We start from the raw sequence: 15,934 nt of genomic DNA on the forward strand, positions 1-15,934 counted from the left end.
AAAACAGATCAAGGACTTAGTGGAATTGCTAAGTCCCTGAAATCAGCATTAACGAATGCACCACTTTACAAGCTTGTGCTAGTCACCACACACATCACAAAAATACATGGATAGCACCTCTGGAAAGATGGCAAAGCATATAACAAAACACATGTAGAGCTCATGGGCATATCATGCACACATTAATCATGGCAAAAATGACAAATAGTTATTTGGAGCAGCAGATCTGACAATTAACTCAAATAGCACTCTTCCAATAGCATCTCGGGCTTCAAGATTAACTCAAATGAAAATGATGCAATGAGATGAAATGATATACTCTTTGAGACGGACATTTTGATATGCTACACGGCCAAAACGGATCTACGGATGCAAAGTTACGTCACGATGAACATAGCAAAATAATTAGGGTTTCGGGAGGAAAGTCAACCGTCTCAGATCTGGATCTGGGAGGTACTGTTCATGTGCGGAAACCGAGGTTGGCCGGAGTTACTGTAGCTCGCCGGCATTCGTCGAGGTACTTGGCGAGGAGGGCGCCGGAGGAAGGGGAAGAAGGTCGGGGCGGTGGAGACGAGCGGCAGAGCTCGCCGGAGCGGTGGCGGCGGTGGCCGGCCGGCGCGGCGAGGTCGGACGTCCCGCCGGCGAGGGATGCGGCGGATGGCACGGTGGCCCGCGGCGGAGGGAGCGGCGCGCCCCCGGAGATGAAGGAGACGGCGGCGGGGTGCGGGCGAGCGCCTCGGCCCGGACGGGAGCGGCGGAGGGCCTGCCTTGGGCCGGGACGGGCCGGCGGCGGGAGGGGCGGCAGCGCGACACATGGAACGCAGCTTGTGGGCCGGAGCAGCGGCGCGAAGCGTCCGGCCGGGTACGGACATGTCCGGCACGGCGCGATGCGATTTTTTTAGGGTTTCGGGGGAGAAGAACCCATGGATTTCGGAGGGGGGCTATTTATAGGCATAGAGGGAGCTAGGAGTGTCCAAATGAGGTGCGGTTTTCGGCCACGCGATTGTGATCGAATGCTCTAGATGATGGAGAGAGTTTTGGTGGGTTTTGGGCCAAATTGGAAGGGTGTTGGGCTGCAACACACACGAGGCCTTTTCGGTCCCTCGGTTAACCGTTGGAGCATCAAACGAAGTCCAAATGGTACGAAACTTGACAGGCGGTCTACCGGTAGTAAACCAAGGACACTTGGCAAGTCTCGGTCCAATATGGAAATGTTTAACCCCCACACACGAAAGAAAGGTAGAAATGACCACCGGAGGAGAACGGAGCGCCGGAATGCAAAATGGACAACGGGGAAAATGCTCGGATGCATGAGACGAACACGTATGCAAATGCAGTGCACATGATGACATGATATGAGATGCATGACAATGACAACAACACACGGAGACAAAAACCCGAACCCGAGGAAATAAAATAACTTAGTGCCGGAAACGGCAAGAGTTGGAGTACATATTAGGTAAATTACATCCGGGGTGTTACAACTGAGTGAAGGACAGTTGACGGGCACCCTGGAGAAACCAGTGGTTGGCCGGGATGCATGGTGAAGCGCCATGACATCTTGCGGAAAGCTTCACCCAGACTGAAAGAGACGGAAGAATACTTCATGCCCGGAAGCTTACCTGTGCAATCCCAAGTCACTATGTGCTCTGGCTTGGTTGACCTTAGTTGTGACTCTGGCTGGGACAGTGCTAGCAGATGTAGAACTATGGTAGGATTGGATGAGCACCGGACAGTGGTCAGAGGAACTCTTCGGAAGACCATGTTTCGGTCATCTTGTTCTCAAACACCCTGAAGTGCGAGAATGTAAAGAGAGGGATCGAATCTTGCGGGTAAAGTGTGCAAACCTCTGCAGAGGGTTAAAACCTAATCGATTAGCCGTGTCCCTAGTTACGGACAATTTGAGCCTCTGGACTTGGATCTATCTCGGAACTCTTAACACCGGACTGATAAATTAATTGTGGGCAACTTATGATGATTTGGGCTATGAGACATCGGTTGGCGGAACCATGTCATGATAGAAAACTCCGTAGTATAGACCCCGGATAATTCCTTTGATGTAGGGAAAATAAAACCAGCTTTTATGCAAACAAAACTCAGATACAGAGCCACAAAGCCATATTGCATATAGTATAGTTTATCATCTGTTTTTCTTACAGTGATCTTGCCGGTACATTCAATGTACTGACCAACACGGCTGCAACGTCTCATGTTGCAGATATGTTTCTTCCGACGAGTAAGAGTTACGTCATAGGGTTACGGTCTACACTCAATCTGCCGATGGCGTTGATGGGACTCCACACCCGATTATTTGTTTCCGCTGAGACTTATGAGGTATATATCAGTTTTACGTTATTTATACATGTGATTGCACTTTGATATATACATTGATGTACTGTGTGTGCCAGCATACCGATCCAGGGATGGCACAGATACACAGAGGCTTGACCGTCTGAGGTCGGGTCGCTACACCAAGTGAGAGAGGTGCGCATAGTCGCTGCACGAAGAGAGCGGTGGGAAGGATAGTACACGGGATCCCAAGTCATCTTTGCTCTCAAGAGCTCGTTTCGTCAACTCTTGGGATTGAGAGGTTGACGAGTATACGTGAGTACCTACACAAAACAAAGAAAAAGGGAAAATTGTGTGTGCGTGGTATATGTACACATCATCCATCATGATGCGCACGTGCTTGTGTTGGTTAGCACAAAATAGCCAATGCTCAAATAAATGAGATGCGTGATATAGAAACATGTCATCCATCATGATAGGTTTGTTGTTATGTATATCATAATGGAGACTCAAATTGTGTAATGCATCCTGGGATATATGTAGAGCATTGTTATTCATGGAAACCATATGGTGCAAGCAATTATGGGAATCATGCAAAGTATGGAATACATCAAAATCTCCTAATATGTATGAGGAAACTATGGGGGTCTCCTCATGATCATTAGTAGAAACATCACATGGAGAATATTGACAACATCCAAAACAATGCATATTTGGAACATTGTGATCATGGCATGGCATAGTAGATGAATTGCGCAAATCATGTAAAGGAAGCATGGCAATATCATCACATGAAAAACAAAAGCCAATGACCATCATCTCATCATCTATGCCATAATTGCAAATGGGATTAATTTTAATGGGGCATGCATAGTTAGTATGTTGAGATTGAAATGATGCAATATGGGAGATCTCACTCATAGCATATGACAAGTTTAATGGATTGTCAAACATGATGTGACTAATAGAATTTCCACATGATATCCTATGGAGCATAGCATCACAACTAGGCAACTCGACATGCTCGTCATCATATTCATCATAAATAGGTAAGTCATGACATGAAGAAGTCGCACTAGCATGAAGCATAGGAATAGGTGGATCAACATCATGCAAGCAATCATTGGTGAGATAGTCCACTAGTGGGACAAGAGAAGCACCATCACCTATGTTACCTTTTGAGCATCCCTCATGTGTTGTAGGTGAGGTGTCGAAGACCAAGGCGTGGACATCTTCATCTTGATGGAACCATGTGGGGGGTGCATCTTCTTCCACCATGGCCATCGTCGTCTCCATTGGAGGTATGGACTCACCGAGGATAGGCATGTCATCATGTAGGAGACCTGGCACCAAAGAAGAAAACACACTCGGAGTAGAGGTTAGGTCGTTAGAAATCATAGTGGCCTCACATGCCATATCAACTACCTCACTCACTAAGTGTTGTGGCTCACTCACTCCCTCTTGGATGCTCTCACTCATATGGTTGGTGGAGTCACTCAAATGGCTCTCAACCTCACATAGGATGTGTGGCATGCTCCCAAGTGTGGGGCTAGTGGTGATCACACTCATCCTCTCATAGGAAATGCTCTCAATGTCACATATGGTGGAGTCATTCATGTCACTCATGTGGTGGTGGCTCTCCTCACATGGTAATTGGGGCATCTCATCACATGTCGGTGTCAGAGAGATGCTGGTGCAAATGTCTCCATGCTCAATCATGTCGTAGTCGTAGCCGTGGATGAAGGCCGAAGATGGCACATCATCACTCTCCTCTAAGACCAAAGATAAGGTCTCATGTGCGGTCTCGTAGCTTGACTCGGAGTATGAGTCCAATATGTGCGTCGTCTTCATGTTGTTGAAAAGTTTCATGCTTATCGCTGTGGTCGAAGGGGATGGCTCTTGCTCGACCTTCTTGTCACCATCTTGTTGTTGGAGGCCCATGGTGTGGCACCAGGTAGCTCGTCCCCATGACCGAACGGAATTTCCCGTGCTCGGCCATCTTCCTTGAGGGGCTTCCGAAGATGGAAGTGTCGCCCTCACTCGTAGGTGGTCGCCTCATTGGTGAAGATGTCGATGTAGGCGAACTCATGGTAAGTAGGCTAAGATGCCATACATCCGAAAACAAAGATGCCTCGAGAACACTTGGCGAAGATGCCGAAATGGTTGGTGTAGCCGTAGCTCCGTCTTGGTGGTGCTTGTCTCGCGGTCTTCTCTTTTTCTCATGAAGCTTGGGCGTAGCTTGATGTAGAGCTTGTTGGGACTTGTAGGTAGGCGCATCTCGAGCATCTTCATGATGATGGTGTCGTTGTCGTGCTTGAGCTCGATGGCGTTCCTCGTCATCGTGCACATGATGCTTGGAGGTGACTTGCCCTTCATGACGATGTGGATCACGAACGTGATGTTGGTCGCCATGGAGATGTGGACGTGGATGACTTGCACTTGCATAATTTTTGTGCTCCGAAAACTCGTGACTTGAACGTTGTAACGCCCTCGATGCGGCTATATCTCCCATGTGCCGAAGCACGACTTAGAGGCATAACCGCATTGAAAGCAATGTCACAAGTGAGGTAATCTTCACACAACCCTTGTAATACATAAGGGAAAGAGATACATTGTTGGCTTACAATCATCCAGATACAATACATGAATAAAGCATTACATCATCCAGATACAATCAAGGTCCGACTATGGAACCAAAATAAAAGAAGACTACCCCAAATGCTACACAGATCCCCGATCGACCTGACTAGGCTCCACTACTGATCAACTAGAACGAAACAACACAAAGGAAAAGATCTTCATCAAGCTCCTCCTTGAGCTTGGTTGTGTCACCTGCACGATATCATCGGCACCTGCAAACTGGTTTTGGAAGTATCTGTGAGTCACGGGGACTCAGCAATCTCACACCCTCGTGATCAAGACTATTTAAGCTTATAGGAAGGGTAAAAGGTATGATGTGGAGCTACAGCAAGCGACTAGCATATTTGGTGGCTAACATACGCAAATGAGAGCGAGAAGAGGAGGCAAAGCACGAATGATGAACTATGATCAAGAAGTGATCCTAGAACAACCTATGTCAAACATAACTCCAAAACCGTGTTCACTTCCCGGACCCAGCCGAGAAGAGACCATCACGGTTACATACGCGGTTGATGCATTTTAATTAAGTTAAGTTTCAGGTTTTCTACAGCCGGACATTAACAAATTCCCATCTGCCCATAACCGCGGGCACAACTTTTGAAAGTTCAAATCCCTGCAGGGGTGTCCCAACTTAGCCCATCACAAGCTCTCACTGTCAACGAAGGATATTCCTTCTCCCAGGAAGACCCGATCAGACTCGGAATCCCGGTTACAAGAAATTTCGACAATGGTAAAACAAGACCAGCAAAGCCACCCAAATGTGCCGACAAATCCCGATAGGAGCTGCACATATCTCGTTCTCAGGGCACACCGGATTGTCCAAGGCTCCGGTAGGCCAGCCCAGAGTTGCCCCTGGTGGCCACCGGCAGCTAACAGGTTGGACCAACACTCAGAGGAGCACTGGCCCGGGGGGTTTAATAAAGATGACCCTTGGGCTCCGGAAACCCAAGGGAAAAAAAGGCTAGGTGGCGAATGGTAAAACCAATGTTGGGCCTTGCTGGAGGAGTTTTATTCAAGGCGAACTGTCAAGGGGTTCCCATTAAAACCCAACAGTGTAAGGAATGCAAAATCAAGGAACATAACACCGGTATGACGGAAACTAGGGCGGCAAGAGTGGAACAAAACACCAGGCATAAGGCCGAGCCTTCCACCTTTTACCAAGTATATAGATGCATTAATTAAATAAGGGATATTGTGATATCCGAACAAAATATCCATGTTCCAACAAGGAACAAACTCCAATCTTCACCTGCAACTAGCAACGCTATAAGACGGGCTGAGCAAAGCGGTAACGTAGCCAAACAACGGTTTGCTAGGACAAGGTGGGTTAGAGGCTCATGGCAGTATGGGAGACATGATAAGCAAGTGGTAGGTATCGCAGCATAGGCATAGAAAAAGAGTGAGCAACTAGCAAGCAAAGATAGAAGTGATTTTGAGGGTATGGTCATCTTTCCTGAAATCCCGCAAGTAAGAAGAACGAGTCCATGAAGAAGACAAACAGACGTAGTCGAACGGGTCCTCACAAACGCGATGTTATCGGAACCAACCCGAAGAAGCAACACCAGAAAGAAGCACACAACATAGTAACCAACCACCACATAACATGACATGATGCACAACCAAGTATGATGCATGTCCGGTTTAATGAGGCATGGCATGGCAAAATGCACAAACAATCCTACAAATTAAGTGGAGCTCAACATGCAACTCCGTTGCATATTGACGGAACACCACATTCCAGTTATTTAGTTCGATCTCATTTATGTACCCAACAATATTAAATGTTGATTAACATGGCAAGAGGTGAAGCATAATGAAACTATCTATCTAGGCAAGTTTAAATGAGGCCGGAACAACAAAACAACAATTCCGGCAAAACCTCATATGCCTTAGGAAGCATTTTGTCATCGTGGCGGAAACGAAAAGGGGTGCCACGGCAACGAATCCGAAAATGATGTCATGGCAACATATCGGTTCCGGTAGCTCATGGAGATACCGGTTCAAAAGGAAAAGCGACGGGAGCATGCCATGCAAGGACGGTGGGGTGATCCCGGATACCGGGTTCTCACAAGCCGACGGCAAGGCAACGAGGAACTCGCAAAGAACAACTCGGACACGGTGCAACCACGAGCATCTCATACATCACACAACATTCGTTCAGGGGCGTCGTCTCGGGGTTATACCTTTGTAGCGTGCATTATCGGAGCGGTTCGAGTTCGATGCGGTGTAGGGGAAGTAGACATTCTCGGGACGTTCGTAGTGGAAGAAGTCATACACGGGCGCAGTGGGTAGTAGTGGTACTAGCATCTTCGGACTTGTCGGTCTCGATTCTTGTGATGGTAGTGGTATATGTCTCGTTTTCGGAGAGGTACTTGGGGTCATTTGAACTTGTCGGTCCCGTCATCTCGAAGGGGTGCTTGACGTTCTTAGCGCTTCCGAAGACGACGGTAGAGGTACACTTGTTGTAGGGGTACTTGTCGGATCCACGGCGACGGTAGAGGTACAAATGTTCTCGCGGTACTTGGGTCATCGTGGAACTTGGCGTTTGTGGTATTGATAGCTCGAAGGGGTCCTTGTCGTGTCCGAGGTCTCCAGCCGTAGTGGTACTTGATGATACGGGTAGTCGAACTTGACGAAAAATGGGTCTCCTCGGGGACTTGATGCATCCGAATTCTTCGGGTTTGTAGTAGTACTTGGCGTTCGGAGCGGTGGTCGTTCGTGTTCTGTAAGTCATGGTACTTGCCGGACTTGGTGAATCCAAGTGACTCGGTGGCGGCCATGGTACTCCCTGATTTGGAGGGTCTTGACAACGACAACAGGGGCCAGCGATGGCACGGAGGAGGGCCTCGGGTGGTTGAAGACGCCAGCGAACGTGGGGTGAGGCAGGGAGCAGCAAGACTTTGCTCTGGATCCTGGACGGCGGCGGAGCATCTGCTGGCAAGCAGCTGCGGGGTGGAATGGGCAAGAGCACGGAGGGGCCTGGTGCTGGAGCTTGACGGCGTGGACTTGAAGCGAGGAGGAGGCCACGGCAGGAGGTCGGCGACGTGGACTTGGGGGCGCCGGCGACGCTTGGCGCTATGCAGGGCTTCGGCGGCGCGGTCGACGAGCAGGAGAGGCGGGGTTGAGGACGACGGGTCCGGACAGCTAGGAGGCGCGGCCCTGGAGACTGGGCGCGTCACGCGGGACTTGGGGCGCCGGAGGTCGACGTCTGCGGGCACAGGGCCTCAGCAGCAGGGGGCGCGGCCATGGCGGGGCTTGGCTGCTCGTGGTGGTTGGTGGTGGCTCGGGACGAGGACAAGGGGGGTTTGAGGAGAGGGACGACGGGGAAAGAGGAGGGGATCGAGAGCGAGCGCTCTCTCCCTGGAGGCGCGAGAGGAAGAAAACGAGGGAGAGGGAGAAGTGGGATCGAGGCCTAGGGTTACGGGGCATGCGGGCTGGCCTCGGTGCGGGTAGCCTAGGTAGGCCAGCACGAGAGTGGGCCTAGGGAGGCCCAAGTGGGCTGCGGCTGGCCTCAGGTGCAGCTGGGCCTAAATGGCCTGTTGGGCACTCTCTCTCTCACTCTAAATAAAAAACAGAGATAAGGAAGAAAAGAAAGAGAGGTTAGGGGACGAAGTTGGACGCGCAGATAATTTTCCCGGACTCACAAAAATGTGCTTTTCTGAGAAAATAGAAAAAGGCCAAGATTGAAAGATTTAAATTCAAACTCATTTGATTTAAATTCAAATGATTTGAATAGGAAGTGAGGGTTGGGAAGGTCCAGAAAAATGTTCGGATTTGTGGTGGAGCTCCAGAATATGATGAACGAATATATGGCAAGGTTTGAGACCAAGAATTAAGATAACAAAGGCATTGAGATAATTTGCAAGTGTGTTATGGTGATATCCCAATTAAAGAAATATTTAATTTAGCTCCCTAATATTGGGAGGATATGTTGTAAAGAGAATCACCATGTGAATTCTCTCGGTTTAAATGGATCAAAGATCCATGCCCTTTATTTAGTTGAGTTGCAAAAGATTTATGAGATGATGGCATGATGACATGATGCAAAGCAAAAATAAAAGGGCAGGCACAAATGAAACACATGGCGAAACCCGGGACATATGGAAGTCTTCTCGAGCATCGGTCTTGGGGCGTCACAACACTCCACCACTACGAGAGGATCTCGTCCCGAGATCTAGAATGGCACCGGATAGAAAACAGAAGAGGAAGAGGTAAAACAAAGTTGCTTCTTTGACAAACGATTGAAACCAAAGAACCTTTAAAAGTTAAGCCATTTTGAGAAAAGAATACAACGGAGATGAACGAAGTTGAAAACACTCCGTTAGAAAAGAGGAACGAGGAAGAACAAATTTTTCGCAGCACTCCGGTTGAAAAGTGATAAGAAACTTTATAAGATGAGAAGAACTTGAGCAGCGGGCACACACTCCGGTTAAAAGGATAAGCAAGAAAAAATCATGATCTTCACAATTCGAGATAATGAGTGAAAAGAGCAACATTACAAAGCCTCCGAACGAAATGAAAGAATGGAATGGAATGGAATGGATGGAGGGTAACAAGATCTTGAGAGATCATGCTTACAACAAATGCTGGAATGGAGTTGTTAGATTATCAACAACGAAAAGCATAAACTTGATATGGTCTTATGGAATACATCTCAAAATTATGAGGTGACAACCTGCCACTCATGGAAAAAGATTGGATTGATAAGAACAAGGAGACGAGAAACTATTTCACCAAGAGAATAAAAGAAGAACTTGGGTCACTTATGAGCACCATAAATAGCAACAATCCTTAGGGAAGGCTTAGATGAAATATAACCCAAGATAACTCCAAGGAAGAAGGTGATGGGTTTAAATATCCCATTCTTGTGAAAGAAGAATGATAAATTATCACCTCAAATGATAAGGGAGAACAATTGCACTCCAGATAGCAAGATGAAGAATGCTAGAAGTCCTCAGAAAAGAATCTGAATGAACACTTCGAGATTGAATTAAATCCTTGATGAACCATCACGTAGAGCCTCCATGAAGAACTCCGGTAATAAAAGAATGATCAAACAAAAGGAAAGACAAGTTGAAAACACAAGGTGAATCCTTGCAATTGATTGGATGAAGCTTTGCGACGAGATAAAGTGGTGACTTGGAACTCCGGAAGGAGAGATAAGGCATCTCGAACCGAGAATGTGATATGATGAACCACTCCGGAAAGAAGAAATTAGAATGCTTGGATGAAACAAGAAATAAGACTTATTTTATGTGTATCCTTCACCAATTTAGCTTGATGGCAAGCAACGGATTGCAAACAACTTAATCTCGTGGAAAGGATTAAGAGAGATAGATCATAAGCTCAATGGACCACCGGTAGGATTGAAACAACGAATAAATTAATATGATAACCATGGAATAGAATCTTGAGCAAACCACCGTAAGAATTGAAAAACGAACGAAGTAAAGGGATGAATCACCGGTAAAAATTTGAAAACGAACAAAGATACTTAGGGAAATTTAGATACAAGAGAATGAAGAGATCATGAGCTGATTAGATAATACTTGAATGAAGCATCGGTAACATTTGGAGAGCGAGAGCTGAAAGCTGAGAATGGAAAAGTCTTCTGAAATGATGGGCTCCAGAGAATCAAACTGAAAAGACTCCTGAATTGCTCGGGATAAGTGGAAAGAATTCTCACAATTGAGCACAATTATGAGAGGATGGCAACAAGCTAGAATGACGAATCTATGAGAGAACGGATAAGATATGGAGGAAAAACTCTTCTTCGGTCTTCAAAATCTGAGAATGGCGACGAGAAACACCACCAAGAATGGTTGAGATACTCCAGGATGACAAATAGAAAGGTTGAACCAATGATGAAAAGAATGTGAAAGATCTTGGAGAAGGCATTTGATTGATGATAACTCATTCTTACGTCAAACATGGAAAAGAATTTGAAAAGCTCCGGGAGAATTAGAAGAGTCAGGTAAGATCCTGGAAAAAGTCATGTGGGTTAGGGCCCACTCAAAAGAAGCACCGTTGAGCGACTTGAAAGAGAGATTGCACCGATTGAATTAAATGGCTTGAAAGAGAGAACATCCTCGAAAGATGTTGAACGAATGTAGAGTGGAAACATGAATCTTCGAGATATCTTGAGCACTCCGGATCAATTGAATAGCGAGAAATGGATGATTAAGAGGTGCACCGGCATAAGAAAAGCATTGGGAGAAATGAAAGGACTATGCTCAATACCAAGGCTTGAATTGAATCCACCGGAGAAGAAAAAGAATGAAGAATGATAACCTTGAGGCCCCGTTAGAATGACCATGAGAATCACCGGATAAGAACATTGATTGAAAAGAAAGAAGAGACTTCACATGAATAAGATGGATACTTGATTAAGAAATTTGAGTCCTTGAAGAAACAAGGGTGGGAGGGCGGGAAAACAAAGGCAACTTGGGATGGATGAAACAAACACCGTTGAGAAGAAATTATAATTGATCTTGCTGATGTTGAAAAGATCGGATCCACTTGAAGAGAAACACGCCGGTGAAAAGGATTGACAAGACAATCTCGATATTTGAGAAGGATTAGTATTCACATAGGAGTATGAGAACACCGGTTCAGAAAGGTATGGAATCAACACTTGACTTCGAAGCAACTCGAATACCACAAAAAACAAAGGATTGGCTTGCAGAATAAGCCAATACAAACATATGGTAGAGATTTCGTCTAAAGTTTTCGTGGTGGGGTCTACACGGGCTCGATCGTACAACACCATCATGTACAAGGCAGTGCACATGACATACGAAGCGTCCCCGAGTCGGCATAGCCAAGGACTCTTTAAGACACAACGAGACCACTGTAAAACCAACCGTGGATAGGCGGACCACTAGACGTCGAACCCCAATTTCATATCATACATCTGTCGGAAAGATATCCTAAGAACTACTTGAATTCCCACTTATAATCTCCTGAAATTTTCCGGTTATGCAATCAGGTGTTGGGGATACAAGGGAAGCATAATATCTCACCCAAAACTAGCAAATCCTACATCCAGCTGTATCCATCCTTCAACACATAACCAAGAAACCTTCGGAAATCGTTTACCTCAACCTTCGAAAAGCATCCGTTATACGAGTTATGGCAATACTCCGGAACTCCCGCCCCAGTACTGGGTGGCGTCGAGGTTATCTCACCAACAACTGCATAAAAGAGATTTTCGATGTCGGCGAACTCAGGTATTCCAGAACTGCAACGATAAAATTGTGACGACAACACCTCGGAGCTCAACTCCCCGGGACACTGCCACAACCCCTAAATGTCAGGAGGCACCAAGAACAATGTTCTCGTCACAAAACCATCGGAACGATTCCAAGATACTCGCGTGATCCTAAAAAGATTTTAGTGAAATTTGAGAAGAGAAGAGTCAAAACTCTACGTCAGGATGCCTCACCAGAGCGACGAAGGGACTAAGGAGTAAAAATAATTCCTAACTCTCCGATATATATAATCCTAAATGACTCAAAACATTTTTCTAGACTCAACAAAGCCAACGATTCGATCAAGCAGGGGGCTCCTAAGTCGGGGAAGGCTCTGATTACCAACTTGTAACGCCCTCGATGCGGCTATATCTCCCACGTGTCAAAGCACGACTTAGAGGCATAACCGCATTGAAAGCAATGTCGCAAGTGAGGTAATCTTCACACAACCCTTGTAATACATAAGGGAAAGAGATACATAGTTGGCTTACAATCGCCACTTCACACAATACATGAATAAAGCATTACATCATCCAGATACAATCAAGGTCTGACTACGGAACCAAAATAAAAGAAGACTACCCCAAATGCTACATAGATCCCCGATCGAACCGACTAGGCTCCACTACTGATCAACTAGAACGAAACAACACAAAGGATAAGATCTTCATCAAGCTCCTCCTTGAGCTTGGTTGCGTCACCTGCACGATATCATCGGCACCTGCAAACTGGTTTTGGAAGTATCTGTGAGTCACGGGGACTCAGCAATCTCACACCCTCGCGATCAAGACTATTTAAGCTTATAGGAAGGGTAAAAGGTATGATGTGGAGCTGCAGCAAGCGACTAGCATATTTGTTGGCTAACATACACAAATGAGAGCGACAAGAGGAGGCAAAGCATGAACGATGAACTATGATCAAGAAGTGATCCTAGAACAACCTACGTCAAACATAACTCCAACACCGTGTTCACTTCCCGAACCCCGCCGAGAAGAGACCATCACGGTTACATACGCGGTTGATGCATTTTAATTAAGTTAAGTTTCAGGTTTTCTACAACCGGACATTAACAAATTCCCATCTGCCCATAACCGCGGGCACAGCTTTCGAAAGTTCAAATCCCTGCAGGGGTGTCCCAACTTTGCCCATCACAAGCTCTCACGGTCAACGAAGGATATTCCTTCTCCCAGGAAAACCCTATCAGACCCGGAATCCCGATTACAAGACATTTCGACAATGGTAAAACAAGACCAGCAAAGCCACCCGAATGTGCCGACAAATCCCGATAGGAGCTGCACATATCTCGTTCCCAGGGCACACCGGATTGTCCAAGGTTCCGTTAGGCTAGCCCAGAGTTGCCCCTGGTGGCCACCGGCAGCTGATAGGTTGGACCAACACTCAGAGGAGCACTGGCCCGGGGGGTTTAATAAAGATGACCCTTGGGCTCCGGAAACCCAAGGGAAAAGAAAAAGGCTAGGTGTCGAATGGTAAAACCAATGTTGGGCCTTGCTGGAGGAGTTTTATTCAAGGTGAACTGTCAAGGGGTTCCCATTATAACCCAACCGTGTAAGGAACACAAAATCAAGGAACATAACACCGGTATGACGGAAACTAGGGCGGCAAGAGTGGAACAAAACCCAGGCATAAGGCCGAGCCTTCCACCCTTTACCAAGTATATAGATGCGTTAATTAAAGGGACATTTGCATTTTTACCCCTAGTTGGTTCCTACCCACGGGTTTTGCCCTTACTTTTCGAGCTTGCTCAGTTTTGCCCTTACTTTTTCCGCCGTGGTCCCTCGAATGCCCTTTGACCGTTTGACCAAAACTTTGAAAATTCATAACTAATTCATATGAACTCAGAAAAATGAAAATAAGATATCAGAATGTTCAGATAAATATTACCTTTATGTGCATATCGTTTGCATTCAGGACAAAAGCACCCTTTAAACTACCTGAGGTAATTAATGTTATTAACGTTATTAAAAATAAAAAGGTATAAACAATATTTTTTTTTCATGAATAAAAATTACATGCAAATGTAGGTGATGTTTTCTGAACATCCAGATATCTTATTTGCATTTTTCCAAGTTCGTATCATCTTGTTAAGAATGTTCTAACGACTTTGACCATTATTTGGAAACTTCATAACAAGTTGATACAAACTCAAAAAAATGCAAATAAGATATCAGGATGTTCAGAAAACATCACCTACATTTGCAGGTAATTTTTATTCATGAAAAAATATTGTTTATACCTTTTTATTTTTAATAATGTTAATAAAATTAATTACCTCAGGTAGTTTAAAGGGTGCTTTTGTCCTGAATGCAAATGATATGCACATAAAGGTTATGTTTATCTAAACCTTTTGATATCTTATTTGTATTTTTTTGAGTTGATATGAATTAGTTATGAATTTCCAAAGTTTTGGTCAAACTGTCAAAGGGCATTCGAGGAACCTCGACGGAAAAAGTAAGGGCAAAACTGAGCAAGCTCGAAAAGTAAGGGAAAAACCCGTGGGTAGGAACCAACTAGGGGTAAAAATGCAATTGTCCCTTAATTAAATAAGAGATATTGTGATATCCCAACAAAATATCCATGTTCCAACAAGGAACAAACTCCAATCTTCACCTGCAACTAGCAACGCTATAAGAGGGGCTGAGCAAAGCGGTAACATAGCCAAACAACGGTTTGTTAGGACAAGGTGGGTTAGAGGCTCATGGCAATATGGGAGGCATGATAAGCAAGTGGTAGGTATCGCAGCATAGGCATAGCAAAAGAGCGAGCAACTAGCAAGCAAAGATAGAAGTGATTTCGAGGGTATGGTCATCTTGCCTGAAATCCCGCGAGGAAGAAGAACGAGTCCATGAAGAAGACAAACGGATGTAGTCGAACGGGTCCTCACAAACGCGACGTTATCGGAACCAACCCGAAGAAGCAACACCAGAAAGAAGCACACAACATAGTAAACAACCAACACATAACATGACATGATGCACAACCAATTATGATGCATGCCCGGTGTAATGAGGCATGGCGTGGAAAAATGCACAAACAATCCTACAAATTAAGTGGAGCTCAACATGCAACTCCATTGCATATTGACGGAACACCACATTCCAGTTATTTAGTTCGATCTTGTTTATGTACCCAACAATATTAAATGTTGATTAACATGGCAAGAGGTGAAGCATAATGAAACTATCTATCTAGGCAAGTTTAAATGAGGCTGTAACAACAAAACAACAATTCCGGCAAAACCTCATATGCCTTAGTAATTTATTGCAACAACAATTTAAACATTTTAATTGTTGTTATCATGATGCGGATGACATGAACAAGTTTATGAAATTTTTATTAAAAGTTGACAAGAGCATTATGAAGCATTTTGTCATCATGGTGGAAACGAAAAGGGGTGCCACGGCAACGAATCCGAAAATGATGTCACTGCAACATATCGGTTCCGGTAGCTGATGGAGATACCGGTGCAAAAGGAAAAGCGATGGGAGCGTGCCATGCAAGGATGGTGGGGTGATCCCGGATACCGGGTTCTCACAAGCAGACGACAAGGCAACGAGGAACTCGCAAAGAACAACTCGGACACGGTGCAACCACGAGCACATCATACATCACACAACATTCGTTCACGGGCGTCGTCTCGGGGTTATACCTTTGTAGCGTGCATTATCGGAGCGGTTCGAGTTTGATGCGGTGTAGGGGAAGTAGACGTTCTCGGGACGTTCGTAGTGGAAGAAGTC

The sequence above is a fragment of the Triticum urartu genome, chromosome 7A (genome assembly GCF_056163025.1).
Source record: "Triticum urartu cultivar PI428250 chromosome 7A, HENAU_Tu73, whole genome shotgun sequence".
Classification (NCBI taxonomy): Eukaryota; Viridiplantae; Streptophyta; class Magnoliopsida; order Poales; family Poaceae; genus Triticum; species Triticum urartu.